This window comes from Drosophila miranda, chromosome 4, assembly GCF_003369915.1.
Source record: "Drosophila miranda strain MSH22 chromosome 4, D.miranda_PacBio2.1, whole genome shotgun sequence".
NCBI lineage: Eukaryota > Metazoa > Arthropoda > Insecta > Diptera > Drosophilidae > Drosophila > Drosophila miranda.
The window spans coordinates 23,415,462-23,423,740 of NC_046677.1; positions in this window are offsets into that span (position 1 = coordinate 23,415,462).

An 8,279-nucleotide genomic window follows, 5' to 3' on the forward strand; every position below is an offset into this window, starting at 1 on the left:
AGTATAGAACAAAATTACCATAAATGCAGGACTGCAAAAGTCTTCTACAGAGGTCCAGCAGGACAACAGAAAAGGAGCAATTGAAAGTGGACTACAGGAAGATGGTCTAATATATAATGTCCAATATATGTATAAGCCTACTTTAACCTTTATTTGATGGAGAATTCTGTAAAAAAAAAAAAAACGAATTTTGAATGTTTAAGACCGCCTTGTGGATTCTGCTGCCTGTTTAAAGATGCTACTTGTTGGGCTTAAAATGGGCTGAATAAAAACAGATAAATTGTAAAAATTATTCAAAAATCCACAAAAACATTACAAATTGAAAATATATTCCAAATGTTTATTGGAAACGTTTAAATTATTTCCTCCTCCAATGCCGATTGCCGATGCCGGGTTGTCTACCAATTCTGTCTGCAATTATAAAAAAATCAACGTGAGTCGAATTTTAACACCAACTGGAGTTTTTCGAATGAATCCCGCTGCCAAAATGACCAAACGGTTTTGGACTTCAGTTCTTGAGGATGATGATGATCATCAGCCTTACCCTTGCTACAGTAAGACCCCGTAAACAATGGATTATCTAACCACTTCACAATGTGCGTGAAAATACACAAGAAAAAGAAGAGCAGACTTAAGAGAAGACTGAGAGACACTTGTGGCGGAGTCATTGGAATCGCATGGATCTTCTGGCCGCGTCAGCATTTCCATTGTCCGGCGATAACGGAGTGGGAGGGGGATATCTGAGAGCCCTTACAATGGCAAACAATTAATGTAGCTCATTGTTGTCGATCCGATGTCCATTTTAGTGCATTACGTGAAAGTATTTTCCCTCTTTCTCTGCCGAACGACACTCGACAGAAGTCAATTCTAATCGAATTGTTTTCCAAATAAAGGAATCCAGCATCTAGCGGGGGGGAGAGGCAAGGATTCGATTCTTTGGAATCGAATGAATAGCGCAGGGAGCGACAACAAATTGTGTTGTGGGAACTTGAAAGATCTCGGGATCGGGCTGTCGATCGGATCGCCGCGGCGGTTCCCCTCACTCTCGATCTCACTCTCCCGTTCCGTTCTATGGGGCTATAATGCCGTAATAAACTCAAGTGGAAAAATTGCGGCAAAAGTCTTAAGCGCAGCCACTAAAACGTTTAAATCTTTTGCGTTCTTTCTGGCCAAGACTAATGGCCAAGCCAATTTGTATATGGCCAAAGAGTTATCTTTTGAGGGGGAAATTTTTCATCAAAGCAAAGCATTTTTTGGGCTCTGTTCTTCTCAACGCATAACACAACCATAAAATGTTGTTGGCCATGCAATTTTGGTGGTAGCTCTCCATCGCTGTGTCCCATGTGAAGCGTTTACGTGTTGGCATCTGTCGGAAAGACAGACAGACGATGTATCCCAGGGATTGGTCCGGGGTCCCAGTTCAAAGAAAGCTGGCTTTTACGCATTCTTTCGACCCTCCAAATTACAATATTATTATGTATTACTGTGGCGTATGGTCTTTCCCTCTCCCTCTCTCTCCCTCTCTCTCTCTTTCTTTGAGCCAAGTCCTGAGAAATTTGATTGAAGTTTAAAAGGTTTAAAAGCTCAGCCAACTACCAGTTTGTGCGATTTCAGTTGCCATTCGCTTTATTGCCGGCATTATCATCATTGGCTCAGAGGATGCTCCTCTTCATCTGAATGTTGGTTGTCTTTCACATCAGACTGTGAATTTGAATACTTAATCGCGTATTTATGGCTGGAGGAAGGCAAGGAGCCAGAGCCAAAGACAGAGCCAGAGTCAGAGCCAGGAGCAGGCCCAGAAAGGTCGCAGTTCAAGCGCGTGAAATGGTCGCAATGTGAATGGACTTAGTTTTGATTTCCTTAAGAGAAAGGGGTTACCGGGAAGAGTCAGAGCGAGGACGCTTACAAGAGTGGGAACTGGCAACTTTTGTATAGTCCATTTACATGCTTCGTTAATGGAAAATCAGGAGCTTCAGGTAGAGGAATTTATTTTTCTTAAAAAAAGGACCTTTGCTTTGATCCATGGAGGGAATTTAATTTAGAAGATCTTTCATCATACATCTTTTAGACTCTTTCAAAGGTCATCAATAATTTTTAGTATGGATACGGAAAAGAATATTAGGATAGATGCTTCTGTTGATTTCAAGTATAATATTTTTCGGATTATATGCTTCTGTTGATTTCAAATATAATATTTTTCGGAATGAATCTAAATAAATTACTTTTCTGATCGGAAACGCAGGTTTGGTGGATTCATTGACAAGTACCTCTTCCACAAACAACATCTTCTCCCATTTTCCTATCAAAAATATTTTGTTTATTCCTATTGGGGGGCACCCCACCCCCCTACTCTATATTAATGGGAAACTTTGAGGGCCTGATTTATGTTTACCACCGCATGAGTCTATATATCACACCATCCCGTATTGTACTTCGATATATCTCTCATCCATCAGCCGTGAAATATTGCTCCTCCTCTACCGCCGCCTTGATATCGGAGCTCCCCCGCCGCCACCACCACCACCACTGCATCTGCCACCTAGCCCGATAAATTCCATGCCCGAACCCGATGATATTATCGTTGGGCCACACAATGGCAAAAATACACAAAAAAAAAAAACAAAAAAAAAAGAAGAAAAATATGCCGATAGAGAAATTTATAGCCACCCATAGACATCGACATCGACATCGGTGTGGATGTGGATATGGATATGGACCCGTTGAAATGATATGAGAGTTGTGGCCATTATCCATAATCTCATCTACGTGAGTGAGCCCCAATAGTTTCGGTTTCGGTTCTGTTGTAGTAGGTTTTGTGGCTGTTATGGCCAATTAAATCGGGCTATTAGCGGCCGCCAGAAGTGCGAAGCCCCTGAGAAGAGAGGCCGTGTCTCAGTCCTGATTGTGTGGCGTTTGGAAATCTGTTTTATTTTTTTATTTTTTAACATTTTTCCCCATTTTTTTGTGTCGTTTTCAATCATATAAAAAAGTTGAAGAATATCACCCGACTTTTACCGTTGTTTTTACGAGCATAGTACTATATATCGTATCGAAGACCCCGCGGATCCCGATGCCCGAATCCCGTGTCTAGGCTATAAAAACCATAAAAGAACTTCTGCATTTCGATTGGGGGGGGCGCCATTGTGGTTCGATCTTCACAAGTGTATGCGATATGGAAGGAGCCATAAAGTAGTTAAGTGCCCGAATACCCGGATAACCGAAGGGTTTCATTCCATTCCATGCTGGAGGAACCTTCCTCCATAATGTTATGGTAGCCAAAACGCTCCAAATGGCAGTTGCGTGATGCCACCACAAAATAAAGCCAGACAAAAGGTACCATTCCCACTCCCATTCCAAATATAAAATCCAGAATCTGAGCCCCACCAAAATGCCGTCCATCAGCAGCAGTGGCTGGCAGCGGCAGCGGCGGCAGTCGGATCATCAGTTAAATGAAACGATTGAAGCCCGAATTGAAGTCTTTAGTCAACGGAACACGCAAAGCAACAATTGGCTGGAAGGAAAGAGTCTTTGGGGTATTCTCCCCATACAAAAAGAGCGAGAGAGAGCGGAGGCGTCTTCCCCCAACTCCATCAGCTGCCGTCGCGAATCTCCGCCAGACAGACTGACAGACAGACAGACACTGATAGGCTGTCAATAGTTGTGCCCCGGCTATGCTTCATTAATCACAACATGATGCAAAAATTTCTATGGAAGCCAAACCCCAGCGCGGCTTATGTTTTAATGCTTAAATGTGGGAAGGTATATTGGACAGATGACATAGCATGTCCTATCCTTGTAGAACGAAAACTGTTCTCCATAAAGAAAGGTAAAACCCTAATATGATGCTAAAGTTATTCACGAAATAATTCTCGTGCGGAAGTTCCCCAAAATATGTTACTGACTTACTACATATATGCCATAAAATAGTAATTGTGTAGCGTCAACTTTTTCACTCTTTCTATGAGATATAAGGATGTATTTCATCCACCTAAAATAAGTCACAGGTATCTCCGAGATCATCAATGTTCCGTGCAATGTTCCAGCTGGTCGCATGCAAAAATTGCGCATACGCCGCATTGACCTCGCCCTGCCCGGGCCTCTCTCAGGCTCATAATAATGCAATATCACTAATTTATGAAGCTCTGGATGGAGACGGAGCATAATCATGGTCTGATGTGGATGTGGCTGTGGCTGTGGCTCCCTTGCTGTGTCGCTGTCGATGAGAATCGAAAAAAGCTCATCATCTGCAGAAGAAGCACCAAAAGAAGCAGCCAGCAGCTGACGCGATGGAGGAGGCCTACGAGGGAGTTTGGGATGTTTGGATACATCGATCGCCTTCGATCCGCGCGGATCTCTCGACAACTCTCAGTCGTCGGCGTATCTCATGTGCGGCTGTGGCTCCGAATGCGGCTGCTGCTCTTGGAATGTGCAACGTCATTATTTTCATGATTGTTCAGGTATTCAAAAATGCTCTCGGGGTGCCTGGTGCTGGTGCTCCATTCGTACGGTTGGTGGATCGGTGTTCGATCTGTGGATCTGTGGTGGATTCGACGATGTTCAGTGTTCCATCGCCATGTACAATATTTTCTTTAGTCAATCGAAGTTGTCGATGTGACTTTTATATGCCACTCAAGTGTTTCTCTTCCCCATGTTGCCTCTCTCCCTTTAGATGTTGCTGTTATTGCTGTTGCTGTTGGTGTTGCTGTTGCGTGTCTATCAGCGGTGCGGGTGTTAAAGACCACTGAAGACAATTGTTATTTTTAATATCATTGTTGGCATGCTGCCCGTCCAAGCCATGAGTATTCACTGTAAAAGTTCCCTCTCCATCAGCCTCCATCTCCATCCCTCCTCCACTCCACCTTCTGCACTCAGTCAAAGTTGGACTCTGTTATTGTAAGCCATGTCTAGTGATATGATTTTGCATTGTGTATTGTGTAGTATTTTTTCGGTCGATTGTCGGTTTTCAGAGAAGGCCGCCGCCACCACTGCCGCCGCCACCGCCACAGCCACAGCCGCCTCCAACGATGTCATGGCTTGGGTTTCTTGAGACCGTTTTTGATGGTTCCTTGAGAGAAAACTTTGAGCCATGAGTAATAGGAAAGCGATGTGAGATAGAGTGGGAAAACTTGGTAGGTGTTTGGCAATAACAATATTAATAAGAAGATGTTTAAACAGGGAATTATGTAAAAATCGTCTTTTGTATTCAGTTTTCGGAGAAATAAAATCCATGATGGTCAAATTTTAACATCCAAATAATGTTAAATAGTACAGAAAGTTTGGGTATCGATTTCTTTAAAGAATTCTAAAATATTAAAATGATTTAGCATAACATAACTTGTAAAAGTGTGTAAAATGATTATTATTATTATTATCCGAGGTTTCAATTCAAAATAATTTTAAAATACCTATTTCCCGTTACTACCTCATTCAACATACACACATACAACCGCATTCCACCTAATGTTCCAATTGATTCAATATAAAGAAACTTCTTAACTAATCGTCATCACCTCATTGTCATTGTCATTGTCATTGGCCTACACCCCGTACCACGTACCCATCCACAGTCGAGACTCTTTGTCTGGGCCAAAATAAACTTAACGATGATTTCCTCCCTCCAATCCTCAATCCAAACCCAAGTCGGGGCTTATCTTCCGAAGAACAAAACCCGAGATCTGCTATGCTAATCGGGTCGTACATTTGAATTTGTTGAGGGACCACCCAACCAAAAGCAATTTGCATTTGCATCATCAAACATAACAGATCATGATTTCAATTCCAATTCCATTCCTATTCCAATTCCAATTCCGTTTCCAGTTTGGAAACGTTTTGAGTTTCGAATTGAATTCATTGTCAAGTCTCGCATCGAACCGTTGAATCGTTCTGGAGCCCACAGTCGAATGACTAATTAATTGTCTGTTGATTTAGTTGGCCATTAAAACGCGATGCTAAAACGCCTCCGACTTTAGAGACTTGTCGCCCTGGCCGACTTGTGGCCGTGTTGCTTGTTTTATTTGTGCATACGCATTAAATCGCTATAGTTCAGTTCCAACAATCAAAGAAACCCAAAAAACAACAAGAAATTCTAGAAGGTTGTCGACGTTTTGTTACCCTCAGATAATCTTTCGTTCCTAGAAAACCATATGGTCATAAAGTTATAAAATTGTTCTAGCTTTTAGGGAATTATAACAAACAGAATGCAGCAGCAGATGTACTTTGACGCTAATGAAATACCTGGCAAACATCTGCTAATAATCGTAACACCTCTAAAAGTTTAAGGGTATTCAAAAACGCATCATCCCGAGAGGTTAAAAAAAGAGAAGAAAAAAATTTAGACATTCCCCCGGAGACTTGGAGACTTGGAGCTGATAAACTGAAGTCATTGCAGGCGCAACAACATCAACAACGGCAATGAAACTGCCCACACAGAGAGCCGTAGCACTGCCACCACTAACCACCAGAACACCACAAAACCAGCACCACCAGAACCACCACAAAGTGGTCAATGATGATGATGGTGCTGATGATGCTGGTTGCCTGGCGATGGAAGAGGGACTGAGAGAGGGATCGCCAGCCGATGCCACAATTATCAAGTGTGAAAACCAGCGAATAACAAATTAAGCGAGTGATACGATGTCTTCCAGAACCACAACCAGAACCAGAATCGAACTCAACTCGAACCTGACACTGCAAATGTATTGAATGTATATGGACAAGATTGTCCCAAACCCAAACCCAAACCCAAACTCACAGAAAGCCAGAGACAGAGGCAGAGCCAGAGCCAGAACCAGATGCAGACGTAGATGGAGACCCAAATCCAGTGCCAGACCCAAGGATAGGGACTGCCAACAGGGGACACAGTCAACGAGACAGGCACTACTCCGATATCAGTTTTATGGGTGGCCCACATGTCGAGGGCCATAAAGTAGAAAATTATCACCTTTTAAATTGAAGAATCCAAACAAATTGAAACGGATATCGTGTTTAAGTGCTATCGACATCACTTCTATTAGCCCTGCGACCAGGGAAGATGTGTGTCTGACACCCAGCCACGGCCACGACCATCCCCAGTCCCAGTCCCAGCCTCAGACGAAGACGAAGACTCGGACCATTGGGTTACATGACTCCTCATCCATGTCCGCATCCTTCTTCTCCACCTCCTGCCCCATGCGACAAGCCAATTAAAAATATAAAAAAAAGTCCAACAGAAGTAGAAATGTTCGCTAGTGGAAAATGAACGGACTAGAAGGTACTTCTTGAATGGGATATTTGAATAAACTTTTCACAGACTGGATCTCACATTGATATATCTTTCTACAAATCTCCAGTCTCTAATCTCCTCTGATATAGATTATGACTTAAGATCAGCTTTAACGATCATAATGAAAGCAATTAGACGCTTCGAATGATCCCTTAATCAGCACAGAAAATTATTCATCTAATATCTGATAATTAGCTATCTTAAAATATCGTTGACTTATGAAGCGGATAGATATAGGATCCCATTCTAGCCATGATTTATACTTATACTTATGTTCGCACAGATCTTTTTTCTCTCAGTTGCTGTAACCCAATGTTCCATAATCCAATGTACCCCAGATATACCCCACAGGGTTTCAGGCATCACCGAAAGCCAAGTAAAAATGCGTGGGTTTATTCTCTAGTCGGATATCCAAGATCCACTTGGGCATGAGAGCGGAATGAGAGCTTATTCCTCTTCTTCTTGGCCAGCCAGAGCCCCATTAGCCACAAAAGGTGTAGGCCGAAAATGCTCTCAGCCGGGGCAAGGCATCAAATTCGCAGCAGGAGAGAGGACAGATGCAGAGGAGCAGCAATATTTGATTTGCTGGACAGTTGGCAACTGCAGCAGTTGGCAATTATTGCATATTACGTGGATAGTTGACAGTTGGGAGAGACGAAAGAGAGAGGGAGAGAGAGGAAGAGAGCATAGGGGTTTGATTACGCATTGAACTCTGGGGCTAGGCCTAATTGAACAACCTACCACCTGCCCTGATCTGAGGTTTACTTAACGTAAAACTTAAGCCTCCAAAAACCCTGATCAGCGATCAACGGCAGCTTCGAAAAGCAAGGAGGGTGGGGATCTGGGATCAGGCAGTGTAGACGGGTGCGGACGATGACGATGGCCAGACTGGCAGCAGTCGTTTCGTCTCCCTCTCCAGCTCCCAGCTCTCCACCATAAAGGCACTCCGTGGGAAATGGCGTGTGCCCTCGAGCGTGTGCCGACCAATTTGACTCCTCGCGAACTGGAAAAATACGAA